Here is a 26,292-nt window from a genome sequence, read left to right on the forward strand (position 1 = left end):
AGCAGAAGCTTTGGATTGTTTTCAATACTGTAATAACAATTTCCATTGTTTATCAACTGACTCTGTTGCATCCTCTGAGATATCCCTACTCTGTTTACTGCTGGCACAGGCCAAGGAGTTATTACAGTGTTTGAGAGAAAACCCTTCCCTTCAAACCTTATATTCTCTTGTTTCCGTGTTGGTGGAAACTTACGGTTGTCAATGTCCAACTAAATTTTGCCTGAGGGAAAAATGTGAATACCAGCTCCATGGGGAAATTAGCTCCGTAGAGAAATCAGCTCCTTCACACAGTCCTTGAGACCATGCGCTCTAATGGAGATAACACAAAAGGAAAATAAAAGGGAAGTTGAGCTGCTTTCTTCTTACCTGAGTGTATTGTGTGTGTACAACCTGAATTTTTTTCCTTATCTGATGTGTTTGAGAAAGAGATTTGACTGTGTTGTAGGACATGAAGTACATAGTAGGCTTTGGAAATACATCCGAGAGAGTAGGTAGCTCTGCTTGTGGATAGACAGACTTCTGACATTTTGAAATACTCTACATTTGCATTGTTAAGTATTTCTGAATGCCATCCTTATTCCTCAAATGCAGTGTGCAGGATTTCTATCCTCTATTAAGAATCTTTGAACTAAGGAGACATTTATGCAAGTGCTGACTTCCTAATCTCTGTGGGTTTTTGTCATTGTGCTTGTAGGGGGATGAACTCTAAGAAGGTAAATTCTACCTTCTGCCCAATGAAACATCTCGGTTTCAGAAGCAATTTGTTAGTTCATTAAGACATGCAGTATCCTGGCTTCCCAGTTAATGGTTTTGCTAGGCTCCAAGGAGCAGAGGTAAAGTGTGAATTCATGGCTACCAGGATATGACCAGGTCAGAATGGAAACAGCTGTGCAGAGAAGCTCTGCCCAGACAGTATTTTGAATGGCTGGAGCAAAGCAGATGATTCTGTGCTTCTCTGGTACTTTCATACAAATGTCCAGTGTTCATGGTAGCAGAGCTTTAGGACTGGAATACTCTTAAAGTTTAAACATCTTGTGTGGGAATATTCTGGACTTCAGACTACTGTAGTTAAGGTCACTTTTTCACATGTAGATATCTCAAATGCATGATTACATAGATTTGCATCATAATTTTCAACTTTGGCTCCTGTGTAGGAATGATGACTGTATAAGAGGGTTGTTAGAAATAATATGCATTGCTTAAGCACCATGAATGGAAACTATAGTGCAACAAAACACAGTTCTTTACAAGCCATTTGTTTTCTTATGGATTTCTAGGTGAGCTTTGTCCACACTGTCCATTCAGCTGATAACCTTTTCTTTGTGGCCTCACTCAACTCTCCCCTCTGCCTTTATCTGGAGTTCACTCAAAACTCCAACCTGCATCTCCCTAAACGGGAAGAATTCCAGGGATGTAAACACACAGGATATAGAAGCAATGTCTAAATGGTGTTTTGTTGCAAGCTCCTTCTGCCTGTGCTGGGAGACAGCTTTGTCTGGAAAGCCAGGCAGCTGCAGGGCAACCTGGACTGTAGCAGAGCAGCTCAGCCTGCTACTAAAAACCAGAGATGTAGCCACCCCAAGTATAGGAGTGCCCAGAAACCCAGAAAGGTGGAGAAAATATTAGTGATCTGATGGGATATTTAGAAGGATCACAGAATCAGGGCTCAGTACTTTTGTGAGTGTGCATAGGAAATGTTTCCCAATTGGTTCTGAGTGAAGTTAAGGGTGTAGAAAGGTTCACCATGCAGTAATGTGGAACTTACCTTGAAGGTGAGTTTGAAGGGGAGGAACAAATTCAGGAAGTTACATTTTTTTGGCCTGTTAGCAATCAGATAACAAGATACAACTTCAAACAATAAGTCTCATGTGAGACACAAGTAGAAAGCAGATTACCATCTTCTTGATCTAAAACAACTCTATTTTTCCTAATTTCTTTTTCTTGACTGCACTTACTGTTTCATGGGCAGCAGTGAAAAACTTTTACTCTCACCTGTCTGCCCAGCAATTCCAAGGTGACTAGGGAGGCAGGTTTCTCACCCGGCCCTCACCACCTAGCCATGATGTTTCTCAGTCAAGTATAAAGTATATTATTCTTAAGATTTCCTTTCTGACAGTGATTTTTATTTTGTGAGGTAATTTCAAACAGTGGAAGACTTTGGGAAATGTGAGTAACGCACAGTGCTTATGATACAGCCTGCGTTCTGCCCTTTGTGATGCACAGCTCCAGTAACTGTACCAAATAGTTCATTTTGTTGACTTTGTGTCGAAGAGTTTATCTTGAAAGATTTGTAATGTTACACAAACATGTGCCTCTTCCTCCTCTCCCCAGGTATTGTATTTTGATCAGCTCAGAAGAGCTGGCTGTATCTGTACCATGCTCCAGTCTGTTTTAAAATCATGTTAATATTTTAAAATGTGATTGTTTCCTATCCTTTTACATTCTCATCTATATACAAATAGCATGTTGTAGCCATCATTAATCAAAATGACACTTTCTACACCCTCAAGTGTTCTCACATTTGCACATGAAGTGTGTTCCCAAAACTCTGTGCTGCCCGACTGATCTCTGTATTGTGCACTTTTCAGACCTATGTGTCTAAAGCTGGCTGAAAAGATACAAAGCTTGACTTCTAATGTGATTTCTTTAATCTCCTTTGGTAGAATTAGTACTACAAACTATGTAAAAAGTCTTTCCAAGTTCGCTTTTTGCATCAAGCTTGGCAGAGGCACGAAGGACCACATCCCATCTTACACTGGAAAACACACTGCTGGCTGCCAAAAGAAGTGTTAGGAGACACTGCTGTTTTGGGAAAGGGTGTAAGAGAAACAAGGCTGTTAAAAACTGAGGAAAGCAAAACATCCTCCAAGTCACAGGCGTGCCCCACGGACTGTTCAGACGTGGCTCTTTCTAGGGCTCCTCTCCCAGATGAGTGCCACAGAACAGACATTAGCCGGTGCTCACATCCAAGAGAAGAATTTAAATTCAGTAACTTGTCTGCTGGTAAGAGCACAGATGACTACTCATGTCAAGACTTCCATGTATGTATATATAAACCAGACAGAGACTGCCTGAGGGAATGGGAAGTGGCAGAAAGCCTTTTCTAGGCATAAAGAACTGTGGAGCAGAGAGAAAACTCCCATTCATCCTTTGTTTTCTATATGCTGTATATCCCAAAGGCGGTGGGGACGGGTGTGTATGGAGGCCCTGGAGAACAACTGGAGTTTCATACTCTCTTTAAAATATTTCATTGGTGTTCAGGAGTGTCTGACCCCTGGGGGCACCTCTAGGTCCCCACAGAAGGGGTGCTGCCATTATCTGACAATTTTTCTGCCCACATGGCATGTGTGAAACACACACAGTTTTACTGCAGCTCGTATGGAGGATTTCTTGACTGAAGACTCTCAAAGAATTTGCAGAATTTCCTTTCCATTTTTTTATGGTCTGAGCACGGGTATTTCTCTTGTCTGGCTCAGTTTTTTGCTGAAAACCTGCCTGAACATTTTAGTAAAAGAAATAAAAATAATGTAGAAATAAGTAGCACCACGAAAGTGGAGGGGGAAAAGATTTTGCCCTCTCCATCCCCAGAAGTATAAAACATAGGCATAACAGCAGAATTTGAGGAAAAATACTAATGTAAGTTTTTAATCTTTCTCAGTTTTTATTGTCTTGTCCTAGAAGAGGCAGTTATGTCACCTTTCTGGACTGGTCTAAGGTCTCTAAGAGAGGATAACTGAGCATAGCGTGAGGAGAAGCAGCATCTCACATTGCCTGAGTGTGGACCTAAGCACTGTATGCATGACAGAGAAAACACAACCCGTGTGTGAGCCTCTGTTGGTGTTCCTGGCGGGCAGGGAGGGCGATTTAGGGCCGGAGCTTATTAGGGTTAGAAACCGCTGATCTTGAGGTTGTTATTTACTGATATTAACGAGCGCTGATGGAAGCGCCTACCTTACGACTGTTTTGTAAGTTCCACTGGTTTGACAGGACTTGCCTTGTCTGTAGCCTTCTAGAAGACGTGAAGCTGACCTACAAGTGTGGGGCTGGTTTTGGCAGCCAAAAGGATAATTAGAGTTTCACCCGCACGTATCTAGCTTACAGAGCCCAAATAATGCAAACCTGCCGTGTCCTGCCGGCAGCCCCAAGGAGGCGAGTGCCGAGTTTTCATGGCACTGCCCGATGCGCGGCACTAATCCCCGTGCGATCCCCGCCCGGCTCGGCTCGGCTCGGCTGTGCCCCGCAGCCCGTGAGCCGCCCGCAGGGACTCGCTAGCAGTACTTTGGGCACTTCGCTGTGGCTTCCATCGCGAGCGGCACGCCGGAAGATGCTGCCGAGCTTTGCCGGAGGTGCGAAGCCGCTCGCTCTGGCCCGCGGGGCGGCGGCGATGCGGGCGGCAGGCGGCGAGGCGAGCGCCGAGAAAGTTTGCCGGTGCCCGAGGGTGAGTTTCACGCGGGAGCGGCGCGGCCCGGCTGGGCGGCCCGGTCGAGCGCGCCGCGCTGCCCTCAGCGGGTGCCGGAGCCGCGCCGCGTCCGCGGGGGCCGGGCCGGGGCGGGGGGAAGGGGCGTCGCCATCTGCTGTTAATTCCCCGGTCATTGGATTAGTAACCCGCGGTGATGAGATCAGCGGGATCGGCTTTCGCGAGGGGGCACGGCGCTCGCCGCGCGCCCCAGCTGCGCCGGCTCTCGCATGAGGCGGCGGCGGGCGGCGCAGGGGGAGGCAGCGCGCACAAAGCCCGGTAGCCGCCGCAGGCCGCCGCCCCCGGGCACCGGGCGGGGCTCCCGGGCGGCCCGGCCGAGCCCAGCGCAGCCGCCCCGAGCCCCGCAGCCGCCCGCAGCCCCCCGGGCGCGGCGCCCGCCTCGCTCCGGGCCGCGGCTCCCCCCGGCCGGCCCCGGCTCCCGTCGCCTCCCCGGGGCAGCCGGCGGCGGGGAGCAGCCTGTGCCGGGCGGGCGCGCTCCGGGCGGGGGGCACGGGCTCCGAGCGCCGCCAGCTCGGCTACGGCGCCTCCCGAGTTTGTTTACTTGTGCTCCGCGGCTCGGCCGCGGGATCCCCTCTCTGCCGGCGTAGCGGATCGGTGGCGGTGCCGTGCTGGGGGTTTATGGTAAGTTTGCGGTGGGCGAATCCTTCACTTCGTGGGAATTCGGTGTTTTGTTGCAGTGTTTGTCAAGGCGCGTTTTGGGGGCTTTTCTTGTATTCTTTTTAGTAGTGCTGGTTTTCAAGCTGGTGTTTAAGGAAATACGCTTGTGAGTCGTTTTCTGCTTTATGATGAAACGATTTACAATAGAAATTAATTTCATGAGGTATGTAAGAATTATTTCTAGGTGTTGGATAACTAGAGATGTACATTTCTCATAAATCGAATGTATCTGACTTTGCGCTGGCGAACGCAAACCCTCTTGCCTAATGATTGCCACAAGCTAATGTTTTACAGTGCTTACTTGGGTGCTTTTTCAGGCAGTAAAAGCCAGACCTCAGTTCAACTGTTTAGTCGGATCTGAAACACTAAACTATCTTCTCCGTAAGAGGCAAGCTGAACCTTTGTCAAGACAAGCCTGAATTTGTATGCGAGACTTGTGTTTCAACAAAGGAAGGTATTGACTGAATTTGCCCTCACATTACTTGTAAGAACTCGGAGCCAGGCAGTGGGTTTGCTGTCGCTGGTAGGAAGCTGTTCCTGCCGGAGGACCAAGGGCAGGAGAGCTGTACGCTGCCCTCGCAGCCCCATTCGTTCCTGGAGGGGCTCCGGCGTTGATGTGGCAGCGTCCGTGCTGGCAGCAAGTAATTTTTATTTCTTTGTGCCTAGGACTAGAACTGTAGACTGCTACAGGGTGGAAAGTGTCCTATATAGAGAGATGGCCAGCTACCACTTCAGCTGCTGGTTTGATGTTGGCTACAGCCCTTCGGTGCTTAAGTCATACCTGATATTTTCACAGTGCTCTGTTTGCCTTCCGGTGACAGAAGCAATCCCTGATAAGCTCTTTTGCAGAGTGCAGATATCTTATCAGGAGAAAAAAAACCAGTCCCAGAGAGTTGATGCTTGTGGCTCAAACTGGCCTGACTTGTGTAGTGTATCTCGAAGGATGCTACATTTTTAATGTTGTTTCTGTAACTAAAGCAGCCCGTCAGGGACATGAATATCAAATTGCTGTTAGATTATTTGGTGCTGCTGACAGAGAAATGCCAGATACTGTATGTTCTCCTAACAACAAGCGGAAGTTTTATAACTGGACTTAGTCATGTAAGTCTGGTTTCCTTGGTAGCTAATGTGCCTCAGTGTCTTGCTGCTAACTCCGGATGTCCTTGGATGACCGTCCTGTGCCTCAGTGTCCCTGCCAGGGCTGAAGGGAGGCCCGGTACTTCCCTGCATCACCAGGATGAGAAAACTTCCCAGCTCCGTGCCTTGCTGAGGCCCTCATGTGGGTGTTGCTCTGGAAGTACACACTGGTGCTGTTGGGCTCGGAGAGCCCTGTGTTCACACCCATCCCATCCCATCCTACCGGCCTGTTTGTCTTTGCAAATGTCACTGCAAAGCTCTGAAACACCGCGCTTCCTGTTCAACAGGCTCTGGGGCTCAGGACTAAGAAACCAATGCCACCTTTTTGCGAGGAGCTTTTCAGAGCTGTGAATATTTTAATTTATTTTGGGCCTTTTTTTCTTTTTTTTTTTCTTTTTTTTTTCTTTCTTTTTTTTGCGGAGAGGGGGGATTAATTGGGGGGGGGTGTAGGTTTTTTTTTTTTTTTTTTTTTATTTTACCAGAAGCATAAACCACCCCATGAAAATCACTAATTGGATATTTTGTTTCTTGAAAGAACCAATACTTCTGATTTTTGGTTTGATCATCTTTATGACTGACTCGTGTTTGTGCAGCATGGGAATTTCTGAGCGATGGGACATCTCTCCTGTGACTCCACAAGCAACAACTCACTAACTCATCAGGGTTCATTGTTGCTGTGTAAACTTTTGTAATGGATTTTCCATGTACCAAGAAAAGTCAAGGAAGATATTTTTGTCTTGTTTTCCTTCACAAGCACTGTTTTCCCCTCTTCTGTGTACAGAACACTGACCTCTTTTTGTGGGGAAGGCAAATAATTTTCACAGTGGCAGTCAAAACCATGTCACAGGACTGCCTGGGATGGTTTCTTTGAGTTGGCTTCTTCTAACTGAGACTGGAGAGTTTTCCTTTGAGGAGCTCATTTGCTTACACATTTGATATGTAGTGACAGCAATCAAGGAAGAAGGCATTATGTGATTTTCTGAGATATTACTGTTAAAAATACTTGGCTAAAATGATTAGCTAGATCATGTTAGATACTGAACTATCCCATCACTGTAATCTTCGTGGCCAAGAAGAGGAGAGGGTGGAGAGAGGGATGCCTCATTCAAATTCTGTAAGCCATGCTGAGTTTTAGCTGTCTGCTCTCTTCAGCCTGCTTGGCTGCTCACTACTGCTGCACTGACATCCTCTGCTCAATTCTTTCTGTGCTGAGGCGACTTCACTTCAGAGTAAACTTGAGGCTCCTGCAGTGGTAAATCCCAGGTTGAATAATGGTAATGCAGAGTGGTCTTGATACATCTGTTTCCTGCATCAGTTAGTGAGGATAAATGCACTCTTCCTAATAGAATATCCATGTAGAGGAAATCTAGATGTGTTTTCTTCAAAGCAGGTTTACCCGCATAGAGGATGGATGTAAATGTTGCTGGACTTCATAAATCCTCTCTGAAGACTGAGGTGAGGCTGATGGTGGAGAAGAGTGGAGGCTGGTACTGCTGGGTGCCTGCCTTCCTGGCACCATCCAGGAAGCAAAGCTGGGCTCATGGCTCCAGGGATGAAGGGCTCCATGCTGGCAGAACTCTGGATCAATGCCGTGTAGTGTCTCTGAGCTATGGCAATGTAGTATGGACCTTGAAGCTAGTGGAGATGCAGGCCACACATGTTGTCCTGGGAATTTCAAGTATTTCTAAAGCCAGAAGGGATCCATTTTATGTGATGAAGGCATTGCTTAAACCTGCCTGCTTTAACTTTTAACCAGTTTTTGAAATCAAAACTCTCTGTAAAGTTTCTAAGTATGGCTAAATATTTACTAATAATTCTGGAAGTTGGTGCTGTGGGACTGACGCTTTGAAAATAAACAAATGCTGTGGATTGAAACTTGGCAGACCAGATGGCTCCCTTGCCCACTGTAAATTTCATGGGATTGTGCATGTGTGGTGAACCTGTGTCACTCCCTGCAGCACACACAGCCTTCAGGGGTGACTTTAGGCTGTCCTTGCAACTTCCAACCCAGGCAGCCCAGGGATCGCTTAGCTCACCATAGGTTGTGCTGTAGGATAAGAGGTTAATGCATCACGCACTTCCTGGAAGGGCAGTTCATGTCTTCTGACTTCCTTGACTTCAGTCAACTCATGCTCAGGTTGTTTGTGGGGTTGGTTGGTTGGGGCATTTTCCTCTTTGCTTTGAAAAGGTGTGTGTGCATCACTACCACTGGTGCTGGGCAGTGTACTGCAAATGCACTGCAGACTGCTGCTGCAGAAGGGCTGAATGCAGCTTCACTGATAACTTGCCCAAAGAGCAGCAGTTGTCTTTATTTTGTTAGTGTCCAAGCTGCTGTTGCTTGAAGCCAGCAGTGTAGTGAACTTGACCTGTGCTCTCTCAAGAGTTAAAGTATTTAAAAGTTCTGAATCCTGCTTTCAGGTGATGTTCGGAATGATGTCAGGAAATGCCTTTTCCTCAGCTGTTTGTATAGCTCTGCAGCCCACAGCCCTTTAGATTGCATGGTGATAACGTTAGTTTTGGTTTGTTTTTTTGTGTTTGGAAAGCTGACAGTATAATCAGTAGCATTCACAGCCTATCAAGGAAAAATCCTTGCCCTGAAGAGATTTAACAGTGTGCTCCAGTGGCCTTGGTTTCAGCATGAAAAAATGCATAAAGAGGAGAGGAAGAAAATATGGCTTAAGTTTTTTGGGAGCAGTCGTGGTTAAGAGAGATCAGTGCCCACAGGATTCCAATGGCTTCGGGCTAAGAACTACCAACTGACTGGCAATAATTGATTAAAACTTGATGACTCTATTTGGCTACTTCTGTTGTTTTAAAGACTGGCCCATCAAGAGTGCTGGGTAGAGCTCACTACTTTTCTTCCTCTGGCTCCTTTTCCACCAAAAATGGAGTAGTGTCAGGTTCTAGTCTATTGAAATGTACATATGTATATGTTTGTCGTTTTTATGCAAGTGTCTCTTCAAAGTGGATGTCATCTTTGCCTCAGAGACCGGTGTGGTGCAGCACTCAATTTCTGTAGCAATTGAAATTCAGAAATTTTACATAATTTGCTGTGGTTTGGCCAAAGTAAAGAAGTATGTGAGGGGAATTTATATCTATTTCCATATTTAATAAGAAGTGAGGTGCCTGTACTTAAATATGGGTGCTCTGTGACCTAAATCTGTTCATAGTGAATAATTTGAACTTAGACCAATGCTGAGCAGTATTCTGTATAATTTTTTGCTTCTCTGTGCTTATTTTGTGTATCTTTGGATTGAACATCGTGGGGTAATCCTGCTCCTGACTGGCGTCAGATGACAAGTTTTATTGTGTTGCATTGCAGAGTGTGGTGACTTAGCAACTTTATCTTTGAGGATTTGTCAGAGGCTGAAGTGACAAGTAAGCTTTGGTGTATGGCGTGAAGTGCAGCAATGTATGAAATCCATCTTGGAGCTGATTGCAAGCTAATTCTTTCAGAGCTGTACAGCAGGCTCCTTAGTTGAGTTTGCCTTCTTGATTTAAACTTGCATTTCCAAAAGCTCATTCTTGTACTGCCTTTCCTGACCTGTTGTTAAAGTCTGATGTCCACTTGCCTGCTGTTGTGCCTTTCTGCAGTAACAACTCCTAAGGAAAATTTTGCCAAGAGATTTTGCAGAAGAGACTGGTTGTATTTATAGTGTCTCGTTAGAGGAATGAGGATTTGCTTCCGACAGAAATGGGTCCGTGCCTTGGGACCTAGCCAGGGTCCAGACTGCAGCTCATCTCCTGAAAGCTGTCCTTGCTGGGGTAGGGAGCTGCTGCGGGAATTCCCTGTGGAGGGCTGGACAGCCTGGGACGCCTCTGTCCTGAGGCAGCAAGGCACTGCTGGCAGCTGACTTGGCTGTTCTGTTTCTTCAGTGGTTTTTCTGCTTGGCACCTGAATATGGCCCAGCTCTGTGTGAGAAGGCAAAGTCAGGCTGGTACCTAGAGGCCAGTCAAGCTCCTTCTACACCATGTAGCAGCAGCAGCAGCCTCATGTAGCCTCTGTTAAAAAGGGTGTTTCTTGAATGTTTAGAAATCAAGGTATTTAGAATTGCTTTTTCAAGGAGTATTAATTGTGTGAGAGTGCTTGCATAACTTTAGGCATGGGAAAAGTGGGATTTTTCAAATCTGATGAAAGGTTTAGGTACTTACTTATAATTTAATTTTAACTGCTTCTCCTCTATCTCTTCTTCAAATGAATGCAGAAACAAATTGCCTCCAGTAGAAGGATACCTTTTTTCATTAGATATTGGAGGTCATACTTTTAAAAGAAAGGCTGCTGCACCAAGTATTTACATCAGTACTACGTTTCATGCTGAGAATGTGCTGTCCACAGAAATCTCTAGGTGGGGATGGTAGGTATAGTCATGATCTGCGTGTTCGTTCTTTGCTTTTCTATAAGAATATTCTAAAACATAGTTTTGCTTCAGAAGGATGCAAACAGCTTGGAAGAAAGTTGGCTGTCTTTGAACACTGAACTAATTCTTCAAAATGTTGAGCCTGTTTTCTGATTAAACTATTTCATGATAGAAGCCACACAAAATTAAGCAATAAATTCACAGTGTTGTCAAGAAGGATTGCGTTTCTTCACATGTGAGAAAATGCCATGACAGTCAAATATATGCATAGCCAAGGAAATAGTTGGTTTAAGTGGTAAAGGGTATTTTGAATTTTGAACTATTTTCTGAGTTACTAGTGAAATTATAAATGGTTTCTTGTTTTGAAAATGACTTTAAGGGTAGCTTGGACACACACAGTAATCTGGGGGCCAGTACCGGTACTTGTGAAACTTTGTTTTCCAAGTGTTTTAGACTCAATTTCCAGAATAAGCTCGGCTGTCATTTGCTTTTTACAACAGAATCATTGCAGTATTATGAAGTGAATGGTTGCTTTAAAATCAAGTTTAAATGTCAATTCGTTAGTACTTTTATTCCTTGCTCAATGGTGTCAATGCATGTAATTTTGTAGCGTGCCCTGTATTTTACTCCATTTATGTGAATTGCTGACCAAAGTGATAAATAATCCCAAAATCCAGTGTAGCTGAGCTGGGGATTTAAGAGTTAAAACTGACACCTGGTCCTTATGGTGCTGTTTGTGGCTTTCTGGCTTCACCACTTTCTGTCTGAGACACTTTCTTGAGTTTAAAAAAAAGCCTGTTAAAATTTAACTACTTCATTTGTTTGATTATCTTGAAAGTTTATCCTAATTTAACTTGTAAAAAGGTGTACTTGTAGATGCTTCAGATTTGTGTAACATTTTTGCATGGGGAATTGAGTATCTGTTCCTCATGGCTTATCACTAGTTTGCTTGGATTTAAATTGAGGAGGCTGAGAGTGTGATAGGAGCACATGCTGAACTCTTTCAGGGACTGAGGGTATTTTGAGGCTCCAGCTGGTTCACTTGGGCAGAGCCATTACTTTATTCTTTGCCGAGGAAAGGAACAGCAGCAGTGCACCTCTGGGCAAGTGCTAAATCTGAGACTAATAAATTAAATGAGAATTATGTCAGGCTGATAATTTAAATTCTGACCTTGGATATTTTCATTCCATTCTTGAGCAACGTCCCTCTCTGTGGAGCACATTTCGGGGGTCTGACCCTGCAAGGAGATTTAGGTGTATTGTCATCTTGCTTTCAAAAGTTACGATGCAGCATAAAGAAATCAAAATACTGTTTTCCTTGTTGTTGAAAGCTGTTGTCAGGCATGTCAGAGATGACAGAAGTTGTTTGAACTAAAGATGGTGACACATCAAAGTCTCTAAAAGACAGAAACATAGCTATCCCAACCTCATTTTACTGTTACTGCATATTAGTATTACATCTGGTTTGTACCAGCACCTGACTATCCCTGCATTTCAGTACCATCAGCCTCTGATGCTGTTAACATCTGGGTAATACTTGCTGTGATATTCTCACTTCTAAGTGTACTGATCATTTACTAAATATTTATAGAGTCCTTTGGTTTTGATGTTGCAGGATGAAAAGGGTGGATTTTCTATCATCTTTTGTATTCAAAGGCAAATACTGCACTGAAGCTGGTGATTATTTAAAATATTATCACATCAAGAAGTTCCTTTGTACTTTGGTCAGTGCTGATGTAACTGTTTCCAGTAGTCTAGAAAACCTTGCACATAGTTCACTGAGGGCTTGTTTAGACTAAGATGCATTGTTGAAAGTGCAGTGATCATCTACCAGAGATGTGAGAATGCGCTCAGGAAGAATTTGTTACAACATGTGTAGTATCTTATCCTTTGAGGTTTAAATAGAATAAGATGTATTAAACAAGCATGAGCATGAGACCTGGAATATGCCCTCGTTGTTTTAAAATTTTTTAGCATTCGTATTAGTGTTACTTGAAACAAAATGTGTGGGTGGAGAGAATGAAGGCAGGCTCACCTGTGAGATCTCTTGGTAGCAATATTCTGAAGTGTGGACAGGGAAAGAGAGGAACATTCAGCAGCAGTTCTTGAAGATGCACCGGGGGAAAAAGGTGATTCATTGGTCAAAGGGACTAAACCTAAGTATTTGTCAGGATTTAAAAGATGAAACAGAGTGAAAACAGACATCACAGGCAGGGTGCACAAAGGGAACTGTCAAGAGTTGCTGCAAGATCCTCCTGTGATGCTCCAACTCCTGTGAGGGGTCAGCAGTGATGTGGTAACAGAACTTCCCTCACCTCAGTGAGCTGCAGTGTGTTGGGAGGGAGTGCATGAGACTGCTGCCTTGAGTTCATGTCTAGGGGTACAGTGGGCTTGCAGTTTAAAATAATTACTTTTTTTCAGTGAGTCACCTTCAGCATTGATAACTGGCTTGCATTTCCTGCTCTCCTACCCTGTAACAAGAATCAACAGTTTGTTTTTGCTCAAATACAGGTCTGTCTAGCAATGCTGAATAGTAGTGCAAGGGAAGAAAAGATTCATACATTCTAGTTCATCACAGTTTGACTGCTGGAAAGAGACACCAAAGGGAAATTCAAGCTGAAATGTCTCAACACTCTAGGGACCTGAGAGTGACTGATGAGCTCATTTTTACTCCTTTACTCCATCCACATCCTGCTAATAGAGGACATGGGAGCAGGAAGTCTTCATCAATGCAGAAGCCAGTCCTCTCTCTTTACTTTATTTTTAGATTTTGTTTTGCCTGTGATAAAATAGTTCAGAACCTGAGAATCTGGGTGAGCAGTGCCCAGGGTTAGACAGAAAGAAATGTGACTTAGCAGTACCTGCTGCCTGGTGTGCAGTCATTCAGGAGATGAGCAGAGACTGCTTCTCTCACCCTGTAGCTAGAGGTTGGGGATGTAATTCCAGTGTGTGGAGTTCTGACATCATGTTTTCTTCTGCACATGGATGAAGATAGTGAATTAATGCAGACCTGTTTTTCTTTTTGTTTTGACTGTTGGAAGAAGTGGAAAAACCACTGGCTAAACCTGGCATCTAAATTTAGACATCTGAATTAGCAATGCAGGAAGCAGTAGCGCAGCAAACAGCTCAGTTCCTCTGGAGCACTGCTGGCTGGCAGGAGAGAAAATCTGGGTACTTCACAGATGCAGGCATCTCTTTACACCTCCTGGGAAGAATGTGTGTGGGATGCTTCCTCTGGATAATCCTTATGCCAAGGCTAAACTGGCAGTTTAACTTCAGTCAGAACTCCCAGTGAAGGGGATTTCACAAGGGATTTTTTTACTTGTAATATTTTTTGTCTGAATATTTGCATATAGTGGGGTTTGCTTCCACAGCTGTTCTGCATTTGGTTTCCGTAGTGGTAAGGAATGTGGTGTGCTGAAATCAAAGCTGTGCGTAATAGTCTATTGTACAAATAGGATTGTAAGGAAAAATTCAAGCAGTTACTTTATTACAGCAAAGATGTGTGGGTTGATGGTCTTGGTAGAATTCAGTTCAGTCTCATGGTACAAGAAGAAATTTCATTACATGTAATAATTAGCTTTTGAAATAAAGAGGATTATCTTTCATTTTAATCACCTTGCCTTAATAGCAGGGAAAAAAAATCATTGTTTTATAAGAGTCCCAACTCTGTTTTCAGTGTTTTCTAGAATGACATTTTAATTGAATTTTATATTTATGGGACTGATACTTAAAACTTGTGATTCTCATGGGTTCTTACCCGTTTCCCCCCTGTATATTAACCAGTTGTATTTTTAAAGAGTGTAAGCTACTGTCCTGCTTGTCTTGTGACATAAACAGTTCTTTGTAAAGAGAATTATTATTTCTATTGGTCATTTTTAATATGCAACTCTTTAATATTCAGCCACATTTCTTTTGTTAACACAAAACATTGTATATATTCTTCATATCCAGTATGTGAATAGCTTGTAAATAAATTACAAAAGTAGGTTTAAATTTCATGCCTGTACTTAGCCAAACTAATGGATGGTAATCAGTGTAATGGCTGATGATAGATTGTTCTGTGCCAGCAGGGGAACTGGCGCCCAGAAAAAGTAACAGCAGCTCAGGAATGGCTAGAGAGTGCCTGGTGAATGTGTTCTTCTCCAGATGCTTTTTTAATTCCTTCAATTAACTTGATTAAGCAGCTTAGCTTAAGTAAGCGGAATTTGTGACTTGGAAGTTGTCCCATGTAGTATTTTCCCATTGCCTTAGGAATTAATTCCTTTAATATTGTGTCTGTGTAAAGCAGGCAGCCGTGGTCGCTCCTGTCTCGCACAGACAGGAGATGGTGTGTGCTTAGTATGAGAGGCACACACAGGGGTGGTGTTTCCCCTCTCTGCAGTTGGTTCTTGGCAGAAGTCATAAATCACAGTGATTTCTGCACAGTGCAATTGAACGGAGCCTCACTACCTTATTTTTTTATTGGTGTTGAAAGTTCCCCCCTGCTTAGCTCACTCTGAATCCTCCATCAGTAGAGAGGAGCACGCCCTCTCCTCTGTGCCTTGTGGTTCCCAAACAAGGGAATTGCTCTCAGGGACCACTTTGGAATAAAACTGAATTTCCTAACTGTACCACCAGTGTCCCTTCCAGGTAACCTGCTGCATGCTCTTTTCTTGCCAATATTTTATCTTCACAGCATGTGTCATTAGATAGGAGCAGGGATGTTAAATAGGGAGTTAGATGGTAGCACAGAGTTCTGGTCCATCTGTTTGCTTTCCTTGAAGACATCTCCTCCCTGTCCAGTAAGGATGGTGGTTATGTTACAGTATCCTGTATCTTTCAGAGCACAGAAAAGTGGCCTCAGCTGGAGCCAATTTCTGTGTATCCTACAGACCCTGGTGGTACTGGGGAACCTCCCCACTAGTAACCACTGCAGCACAAAAAGGATTGGCTGCTGTGGCAGACTGCAAGGCTCAGTTCTTGTGTTTACAGCTGCTGGCCCAACAAATTGTTGTTTTCCAAATGGTAAGTCTTTTGTTCTGGATCTGGCTTGCAGTTTTTTGTGGAAATATAAGTCTTTCTGCAGTATCAGAAGTTGCAGTGTCTCACACAGATTGTCATTTAATCCATGCATTTCTAAATTCAGAAATTTAGATCTGTGTTTACAAGTATTTTTTAAAGAGAATTTCAGAGATGAGCCTGACACTACATCTACTTTTTCTGCTCCCCTTGATGATACTGTGTTAATCAGAAGTGATTGTGTGTTTTGATAAATACTCCCGAGTCTAGATGGGGACTGAACCAGGTATCAGCTACCTAATGAAAGGTGAAGGTTGAGTGTGCTTCCATGATGCTTCTTTTTCTAGCAGTGCCAGGTGAAGAGATAAATGTCTTAAAAGGATGGTAAAAAATGGTTGAAATTTGAAGCCAAGTGTGGCTTCCCAATATTAAGAACACTGACAATGGGATGTACAGGAAAAGGAGGGGAAGGGATGACAAGGAAAGGGAAACTAGAAAGACTGGGCTTGTAACAAAAGCCCATTGCCAGAAATCTGTGATGAAGATGATATATGGGACAATTGAAAATACTTTCACTTTCCATTCCTTCCTTCACTGTGGAGGAAGATGTCTATTCATGAGAGAGATTCTTCAGGTAGTTAGAAGTGTTAATAGAGTTCTGGGTTTTAATGCTCCATTGAACTTACATACTGTATAAATTACTTTCTTCAAACTTGACTATTTTTGATCTCTTTACTGTAAATTGTAACAGAGTTCATGCTAAATATGGAAATGCATGACTGCTCTTGATCCCATGATTCCCGCAGTGATTCCTGTGTCTGCACAGCGCTTCAGAGAAAAGTGTATGTCAGTTTATCTGTTCAAAGAATGGTTGGAATTTAAACTCCAGTATCCTTAGGTACTTTTTTATTTAACCCATTGGCCAAAAGGCTTCCTTTCCTCCTCTGAAAGTATTTGTAGTGTTTGTGTAGTATCCCATTCAACAGTGGTGTGGCTTGCATGTGACTTCCAAGTCTTTTGCAGCAGTAAATGATGGTTTGATAAATACAAATTTGCATTTAGGCGCAAGTGAACATCTCGATTAGTTGTCAAATGATTCTGGAAGGATCTTTGTATAAATCTACTTCATTTTATGCTACTCATGCCGTTCTTGAGGATGTAGTAAACAAAAACAAGTCTAGCTTTAATGAAGTTGGAAAAGGAATAGTTTTGCCTGTGTTTGTTCAGGAATGCAGGACATGCATGAGTGTGTTATAGTTTTTATAACTCAATGGGAAGATGACTTGTTTTCATGGAGATAGTCCTTCACTTTTAAGGATATTTCTAAATGTTACTTTTTTTTACGCTGGAAATCAATATGATCTATATATCCCAATGCAATCGAGGGTTTTGTTTTTCCAGAATTAAAAACTCCGAGCACTTTGTTTTCAATACATTACACCTGTTGCTGGAGCTTAGCTTGTAATTACTGATGTGCTTTCTCTTTGTCTAAAGTACAGCTGATCCAAATTTAGACTGAACACATTTTTCTCCTGGGCAGAACAGGTCCCTGCCTGAGTTATTGGAGAATCACAGTCTGGCAGATTTAGATGATGTCTCAGAGATCCTTTGCAATCCTAGCAAATGTGGGGGGTTTGTGCAAAGATTAATTGGAATATGCTCTTTTAAAAATTTTTAATACAGCTTTTGCAAGGCTTCCAGAATGTGATGTTACTTATTTTATTTTAGCAGCAGTACACCTAAAGATTAAATGCCAGTATATTTTTATCCCCATCAAAACTTGCATCCTGGTACAGTTTTCTTCCAAATAACTTTCAATCTTTCTTCCCCCCCATTTTCATCCAATGTATTAAAGAAGGAAATATAGTTAGTAATTAATTGTTACAAATAAAATGCTGCTTAAAAGAAAATTCCCTGTGGAAGACTGCTTAGCAGGGGGAACTAGAGTGTAAAGTTATTTTGAGAAATACAGACCTTGTGTTTGAGCTTATAGATCACACTCTGTGTTGAGTTGTCCTGTAGGCCGGCACAAAGCTGATTTATTTTTATCCATACCTCTGTTAGGAAGTCTAGCACGGGGTTTTTTCAAGTACTTTCCTGTGCTTAAAAATACCTGGAATTGTTGGCACTTGTAACATGAAATTCTTTGAGGATGTAAATTGTTAGGTTGGTAGTAGAAGGATGTAAATGGTTCTCCAAGTAGCAACTTCTTTCGCCATGGCTTTTCCTAGCTGGAGGCTGTCTCTGATTTTAACACTGCCAAGTCTGGGATAGCTTTTCTCTATAGAACAGTATTGATTTGAAAAAGCACCTTTCTGCTTAATCTGGCTCTAGGACAATGAAAAAGCAAGAAAGGAGATAGCATTCCACACAGCCAGCAGGGCTTCACTAAGGGCAAACCGTACCTGATAAATTTGTTGACCTTCTATGGTCACTTGATGGATAGGGAATTGGCTAGAGCAGGATGGCCAGAGATTTTGTGGATGCCCCATCCCTGGAAGTGTTCAAGGCCAGGTTGGATGAGGCTCTGAGCCACCTGGACTAAGGAAAGGCGTCCCTGACCATGGCAGGGACGTTGGAACTAAATCATAGAATCACAGAATATCCTGAGTTGGAAGGAACCTGACAGGATCATCCAGCCCAACTGTTGGCTCTGCACAGGACACCCCAAGAATCACACCATGTGCCTGAGAGCATTGTCCAAATGCTTCTTGAACAGGCTTGGTGCTGTAACCCCTTCCCCGGGGAGCCTGTTCAGTGCCCAACCACCCTCTGGGTGAAAAACTTCCTGATATCCAACCTAATCCTCCTCCAACTCAGCTTCATGCTGTTACCCTGAATTCTGATGATCTTTAAGGTCCTTTCCAAACCAAACCATTCTGTGATTCACCACTGTGAGACCCATCCTGGGTTCTCATCAAGGTGTCTGTGTCTTCGGGAGTCAGGTTCTTGACATGGGGACATAACTGTCTGTAAATCTTTAACTCCTTAAAGCCTGTGCCTTGTCCCAGCCTCTCCTGTGTTACCAACTGCCCTATTTCCTGAATTAAAAGCAAACAGACACAAAGACACTACTCAGTAAAATAGGAAAGCTTTTATAGCTTAGGGAAGATCAATTTTGTTGCTTAGAGCTTAGGTGGTTTGTTTCTATGATATTACTTTCTCCATCATCCCCATTTGTCTGTGCAATTGTTCTCTACTGACAGATGTGCTTTAGCAGTGGCTGGTGTTTGAAACAGATGAAATTCACTGCTGTTGCTTAAAGAAGGTGGGGGTTTTGAGTAAACATTTATTTGTTTAACAGGAAGTTGTTTTGTCTTTTTGTCAGTACTCCAAAGAAACTTGATTTGTTGCCTCACCAGGGAAATACAAAATCATCTGTGCAATCTGATTCTGTGATCGTGCTTCCTGAACATATGTAAAGTGTGTTTACTTAATTTCTGTCCTTTACAAGAAGGAACTGTGGGACTGATGAAGCATTGCTTCCTGGTTTTGTGTCTTGTGGCTGCCTTGACATGACATCTTCAGGTCGCTTTGCCTGCAGTTACAGCTTTGATGTGAGCGCATTCTCTTCAGGGTTTCTTGGCAAGATGTGGCCTTGCAGCCCAGCCTGGTGTTCCATGTGCTCCCTTCTGGGCTGTGTGTCCTGTCCTGTAGGAAGAGTTATCCTTGAGCCTGCTGCTGCTCCGTCAGATTTGGCTGAGGGTGGCTATTGACTGAAGTAGCTGAGGGGGAAGGGTTAGGAGGGATGCAGATGGTGTGATTGTGTAAGTCTATTTTCCTATTAAACAAAAGAATACGCTTTTGTTCAGGATCAAACTTGTTCTCATGCATTCATCTCCTGCATGTTTGTGCAAGAACAATGGCTGGGTTCCCTCCAGCCTTGCCCTTCCCCTCGCACTGTGCAGCCCTGAGTGGGGGGAATGGCCTGACCCCCTCGTGCATCTACATCCTCCATGGTTTGTCGAGGACAGCCTTTTGGGACATCTCTTCTGCACCAGTCTGTTCAGTTCACTGCAGGGGGAAGAATACCTTCCGCTCTTGTCTGCTGTGTTTGGCCAGAGGCATTGTGTGTTTGTGTCACTGGAGTTTTGCAGCACTGCTGGAAGTATTAAAGTCATCCATGTCACATCAGGAACTGCCTCTGATGAGCTGCTTCAGCTGGAACATCAGTGGGTTTGCTTCCTGCCCACCAATAGTGAGTGCATCTCCCAGGTATTGTCTGTACGCTGTTCCTTCAGTCCAAATGGGAATTAAACAAAGAAAGGCTTGGATGCAAAAGAAGATGATGAAAGTATCCTGGTCATTCCATAAGCACTGCAAATTTTAAGCTGTCAGTGAATGTCTTTTTATAAATTATACAGAGGCGAAGCCCTAGAATCATCCACTGCAAAATGTACAGACAGGCACTGTGAGAGTGGAGCCATCTCTTGTGGAGACTGGCAAATCCACAGCAGCCTTGTGATGCTGTAGATGCTCACAAAACTGCTAGTAGGTGTTCCTCCATATCCCCATCCTTACCATGATGCTGCCCCTAGAAAACCAGCTGCAGACCAAGGCTCCCTTGTGATTTACAAAGACTTGCCAAGCTTGGAAAACACTGACACAATCAAAGACTGAAGCTTGAGCTGAGGGGCCAAATTTTCACTGCAATGTGTTCTTACAGTTCCTGCAGTTGCAGTGAAGTTCTGGTGAATGACTGTGTCAAGCCAGAGGAGCTCTCATCAGTCTGATTGTCACTTTCTACCATCTGCACGCCTTCCCTCAGTCTGCTCAGGGATCATCTCTGGCACGTTCCCTGGGATTTGCAACTGGCTAGACTGAGGAATGATGCTTTCCAGGAGTATTTCTCTCATTTATGGCTTTTTAACTTATTTCATTTTAAAGGCCAACTGGCCCCAATATGCATTACAGCAAAAGGAACTGCAGTAAAAGAAAGGCAGTGGGAATGTATTCAGCCACATTTTGAGGCCATCACTTAATGGATGTTCTGGATTTGAAATTGAAGCTGTAGGGCTATTGATCCTCTACAAAGATGTAGAGTAAAATGTAAAATAAGTTGTCTAAAAAGAAAATGGTTAGGCTGGTGAAAAGTAGTAGACTGGTGAGAAATTGCAATATCAAAACTTAATTAATTCTTGGGCTTTAAATCTCACGTGTGTGACACTATTGGTATTACTTACTTGGTGAAGCACAGTGAGCAGAAATGTGAAATGGCAAATGATCCAGTAAAATGCAAAGTGGAGCTGAAAACATAATTTTCAATTTAGTGTTAAGACTTTTTCGTGTGTTAATTTGCTCTTTTAATATAACCCTGACACTTGAGTATTAGAAATGGTCACATCAGCTGTTTGGGAAAAACAGGAAGTATTCACTGTGACAGAAGGGTGGCTGAAGGGTGAAAGATGAATGATTTTGTGCCAGAAGAGAGAGGCAGATGTAAGCAGAAGCTCATGCCTGTGCTGAATTCAGACATGAAGTTCAGCTGTGCCCCTTAGGGCAGCTTGAAGTGACTGTGGAAATTTGTTCCATGGTTTGGGCTGCTGCCTAAATAGATGGTTCTGCCTTTGAGCTTTTAATTTTTTTTCTTTCTCTCTCTTGCTTTTTGCCAGAGCAAGTATTTACATAACTGTCTGATATTCCAGATCAGAGGGCTTATCCACCTGAAAATAACCTGGCAATATAAAACTAGATTTTGCTCACTTTAGTTTTCTGAGGCAGACCCATTTCAAGGCCATTTGAATGCAGGTGGCTGAAGACAAAAGGGAAGAATGACTAGGAGGGAGTGGTAGAAAGGATGTAGCAGCTTGAACATCTGTACCCTTATGGTAATTGTGGGATCATATGGGTATTCCTGTTAAATACCCTGGAAAGAAAATTACTGTTTCCTTTCAGGAACTTTGGAACTGAAATATTGCTGGTTTTAAAAGTACTTGCACAGTAAAAAGCAATTTTTGTTGTATTGTGTTACTATATTTGTTTTTCAAATTGCGTTGCTGTATTCTGAGAAGTGATTACGCCGAAAAACTGTTCACAGAATTGAAGTGTTCTCAGTCATCTTTCATGTTTCTTCAGAATAGAAACGCCTGCATCTAAAACCAGCTTTCAGTATGAAAGGGGAGAATTCCAGAAACACATGCAGAGAGAGGAAAGCATAAAGCCTACCCAAAACCCCAAGTGAGCTCTGTTCCAAAGTGTACAGTAGATGGAAGTATTTAAAAATATACATTCCACTGTATTCATGGCTACTCAGGATTCTTTCTGCATTCTTCATCATATGAGTAAACTGCTTCTAAGTCGGGTGGTACAGGTGGTGTGGTATTTCAGATTATTATAATTCCAAGCAGCTAAATGTACAGTCTTTTTTAATAACAAGCTTATCCTGAATTTTGAAACAATTGCATTTTTGTACCATTACAAACCAAGTTACTCTTTACGGAGGAATGTCCTTGGGTTTTCAGGATTTGCATTCCTTTCAGGAATTGAAGAAGTCATGACTTACTGCTGCATTGTTCATCCCACATATTAAATGTCATCTGCTAAGTGTGCATGCAGCATAAAATTTTGTCTGTAACACAGGATAGCTTAGAGTAGCCAAGCATTTTTGTCTGGTTGTATTGTTACTGCGTATTCCCAGTTTGACAAAGGAAGCCAACATTGTTGATTTATTGCCCATTTTGAACAATGTTGGATACCAGGATCTGTAGTTGAATCCAAGCTAGCCAGTCTTTTTAAGGTGCCAAAAATGTGCTTAATTCATTGTCACCCTCAAAACAGTGTTGTCATGGTTATGGAGCTGTTTGCACACTGGGAACAAAGTTGATAGACACTGGGCCTTATGCCTTTACATTGTCTGGGTGGGGGTAAAAGTCCTTGTCCTTGAACATATAAATGCTTTTCATCGATTTGCCCAGCACAGCATATTATGTGTTTTTCTTCTTCCAATCCCTTCTGTAAGGGACTTTGGGACTGGAGTTACATTCAGAGTGTTCAAACACTGGGGGCATCTGTTCTCTTCAGGCATGTGGGGAACGAACAGTTTTGGTGCCCACAGAGGAGTGGCCTTGGTTCAGAGCCTCCTGCTGCCTCTCTTGGCATTCAGGAGTCCTTGCTGGCTGGTGACAAAGCCCACGTTGGCAGGGGAGGTGGCACTGAGGTCTGGCTGCAGGAGGAAAAAAAAGGAATGAGGGCCAATAGCAGAGTGAGAACTGCTCTGTAGGCACTGGGAATGCTGTTGGATAGAGGCATCTCCTTGCTTCCCTGCTTTTCTGATAGCCACTTCTGCTGGTCACTGTCATTAGCTGGGACTCATCTGCTGCTTCTTGCTCTTCGGGTAAGCGTCAATTTAGCAGGATTAACCTCAGCCTTAGCGTGTTCCTAATGTAGTTTTGAATTGTATTTGTGTGGTGTCATTTCTTATGCATGTTTGTCAAGCTTCCTGCACCTCTAGTTTGTGATCCAGAGGGAAATGCAACTATGAATGCTGAAAGCTGACTTTGCAGAAAGTGTGTTTCTTTTATCAGAGTTATGTTCTAATGATGCCAACATACCAAACTGTTTAAAAATGCTCCCTATTTAATTACAGCAAAGTGATGTCCCTGCAAGCCTTCCTCTGGTAAGTATAATTTGTGGTTTTATTGTGAATAATTTCCCTAAATATTTTAGCAGTCTGAATGAAGACACTGCTAAGTGACATTGACATACTTTTCATGTTTGGAGTTGTCTTGTTCCTGTACAGTACATTTAGTCTAATCGTAGCCTGACAAAGCTCGGCATGAATGGGAAATTGAGAGACAGAAATTATTTGGGTTGCAAAAACTAAGTCTCCTCAATCAGAGATTTCCAGGTGGTGATTATTTTCCACAAAATACCTTTTGTCTCAGGGATAACTGGTGAAATTTCGTGTTAGTCACTAAAGCAGTGTAATGGAGAGGTCATCTATTAAGCCAGTTTGAAATTTTTTTTTTAAACTCCTGTAGTGGTTTGAAATTACTGGAAGAGCTAAGATTTGGAAAAACCTTCAAAGCAAAACTATACAGAGAAAATTCATGTTCTTTCTATTTCTGAATACTCACGTCTGGTGAGAAGATTTAGGCAAGGAAATCTAAGTTTCTCTAAGAGGTGTAAGATTGCAAAAAGTCACAGCAGTCGAATGACACTGGGCTTTGGCAAGTTTTTATTAACTCAGGAGACGGTAAGAAGGTTTTACAACCAAATATTTCTGTAAATGGATTGAACAGTAATGAGTCTGACAGGAATAATCTGTCCCTAACCTACAGCTTTTGCTAATGCTGGGTGGTGTATTCATCCAGTGCTGCAGACAGGAGGGAGACCTGGGGTACCTTTGCCAGATGAATTGTTTGTCACTCCACTCCCCTTCGGGGGCATGTGCTCAGCTTTCTGAGAAGCTGCCTGCATGTCCCCATAGTAGTAGGGCAGGTAGGACTTTGCTGAGTCTTCTGTGCTGGAAGTGTGACCTGTGGAAGCAGGGAGGGGATGTTTGATGGTGGAGACAGGCAGGGCCCTGGGGAGCTGTGTCCCTGCAGCAGCAGCTGCTGGTGGGCTGGAGGCAAAGGGATGCTTCTCTGCTCTTCTGTGCCTCAGTTGGGCCTCTGCTTGGTGTGAAAGGACAGGACACAGGCAAGGGAAGGCAGCAGATGATCTGGGTTTTGAGACATGTCGCTCCTGCAAGCACCCAAGGGAACTGTTGTGAGCTGCCAGGAGGGCTTTGTGGGTGAGTTGCTCCCTGTGGAGCTCACATTGCTGCTGCCTGGCTTGCGAGGCAGGGCTGCTCCTCACATAAATCTGCTCCTCACATAAAGGCTTTGTGTCAGATGCTACTCAGCTCCAGCAACCAGAGCTGCGTAACTGCAAGATTTTTCCACTGTTGTTCCATCCTATGTCCATACAATGCTCTTTAGCAAAATATTCCATTATTTAATGAGTTTATATGGTAATGCTCATTTGTGATGCAAGACCTTATATCGTAAGATACAGTTTCAAGTCAAAGTACTTACTGAGGCATCCCAGAGTGCAGGCATAGTTGTGTGTGTATCACGGTGATCGTAATGATGCATTTTACTCCACTGAATTACTGATCTATCTATTAGCAGCCTATTTATGTTACAGTTTGGGGCACATGAGGAAGAATGTCTATGGCTTGCCAAGTGAGTCAATTCAGTGTTTATAATTTCTTGGTGACTTGCCAGGTAAACATCTGTGCCAAGTTTAGTTTCTCATGTGATCAGGAAGTGATACAGCAGGATGCACTGAGGACTTCCCCGGCCGTCTCCCCTCAGCACCCTGACAGGAATGTGGCAATTGTCTTATGCTTTAAAGTAGAAATTTTCAAAAGCACAGAGAGCAAAATCTCAAATCAAAATCATTGAGGTTCCCTTTGAAACTGTGACGGTTTCCCTTTTCATTTCCTTTCAAGCTCAAATAATCACCTTTTTAAAGGAACTACCCAGTCCCTGAGCACATTTCCTTCTATGAAAGTTTGCTTACAACATTTTCTCCTGTTGCTTCCCTGTGTGTGTATTAGTGTCACTATTTAATTTCCCCTGGGATTATTATTGTGAAATAAAGTACTGAACTTGCTTTGCTGGGCCAAATTGGCATTGTAGCTTTGAAACAACCCATGAGTGCTTCTGCGCTTCTGGAAATGGGAAGCATCAACTAAAATGTAATTGCTGTTTAAAGTTGTGGTTCCTCTTCCATAGTTTGGAAAGGAATAACGGGGATCATTCATGTTGATCTCACATGGAGAGCTCCTGTGAGTTGTGAATCTTCCTGCAAATGTGGTAGGAAGGGGTTGGATACTTGGGTATATTGTTGTATTTTCAAAGATTAAAATTAGCTGTAATGAGTTGGTTCTTTTACACTGAGGTGTGTGCCTATGCCCTTGTGGGAACCAGTCACCAGAAAATATTTTCATATAGTAACTTAACTGTCACATGACTTTGAACCATTAACTGTCACATGACTTTGAACCATCCGCTTTTTACTCTTTTTTTTTTTCTTTTTGTTTTTTGGAAAGAAGGCTTTCACCTAACATAGATGTGGTTTAATACATGCAGAAAACACTTTACACAGTATTTGCCATTTGAAATAGTATAAGGATTTCTTTCACTTCTCAAAATCGGTAAATTTTACAGGGTTTTTTCCTAAACTTTTGTTTCCTTCTATTCTGCATACATGTTTCTTATCTTCTTTCAGAAATTATCTTTGGAAGGGGACAGTGTGTTTGGAGTAGAAGGTCTTTAAAAGGAAGGACATGGACTTGACTTACCAAGTGAAATCTTGCAGGATGTTTTTTGCAAGAATGTTTCTACCCATCTGCTGTTTGGTGACAGCATTTTATGACAACCAACTGTCACCTGGGCTCTTCAGCCTCTTGAGCGTGTGGAGATTTTTTGCTTCTTGAAACACTTCATCACCCTGTCAGTAAATAAACAGAGTGGGTCTACTCAGCTATATTTGAGCATTCCTGGACTTGGCACTGATTTTGCTAGAAGACAGAAATATGTCTGCTACTGCAGGCACGCTGTTTGATCCCATGTCAATCACCTATTTGGGTTTATAGGACTTTGTTGTCATTTTTATTCCTTTAGTACTTTTAGAGGTTCTTGATTTTCCTCTGCACTTTACCTGAGCTCTAAA

At 43.0% G+C, this 26,292-nt stretch overlaps 1 protein-coding gene across 4 annotated transcripts in view; it reads left to right on the top strand.

Annotated features, from left to right (window-relative positions):
* Positions 1-26,292, top strand: part of SPSB4 (splA/ryanodine receptor domain and SOCS box containing 4) — a 152,864-nt gene that overhangs the window by 68,312 nt on the left and 58,260 nt on the right. The window contains exon 1 of one of the 4 annotated variants that reach the window (XM_085069679.1): positions 4,955-5,098. The exons of the other annotated variants lie outside the window; for them this stretch is intronic. The gene's annotated coding sequence lies outside the window, so the exon portion shown is untranslated. Of the gene's footprint in view, positions 1-4,954; positions 5,099-26,292 lie in introns of those variants that run through there. 4 annotated transcript variants of the gene reach the window in all.

The sequence above is a fragment of the Lichenostomus cassidix genome, chromosome 9 (assembly GCF_008360975.1).
Source record: "Lichenostomus cassidix isolate B80296 chromosome 9, HeHo_3.0, whole genome shotgun sequence".
Classification (NCBI taxonomy): Eukaryota; Metazoa; Chordata; class Aves; order Passeriformes; family Meliphagidae; genus Lichenostomus; species Lichenostomus cassidix.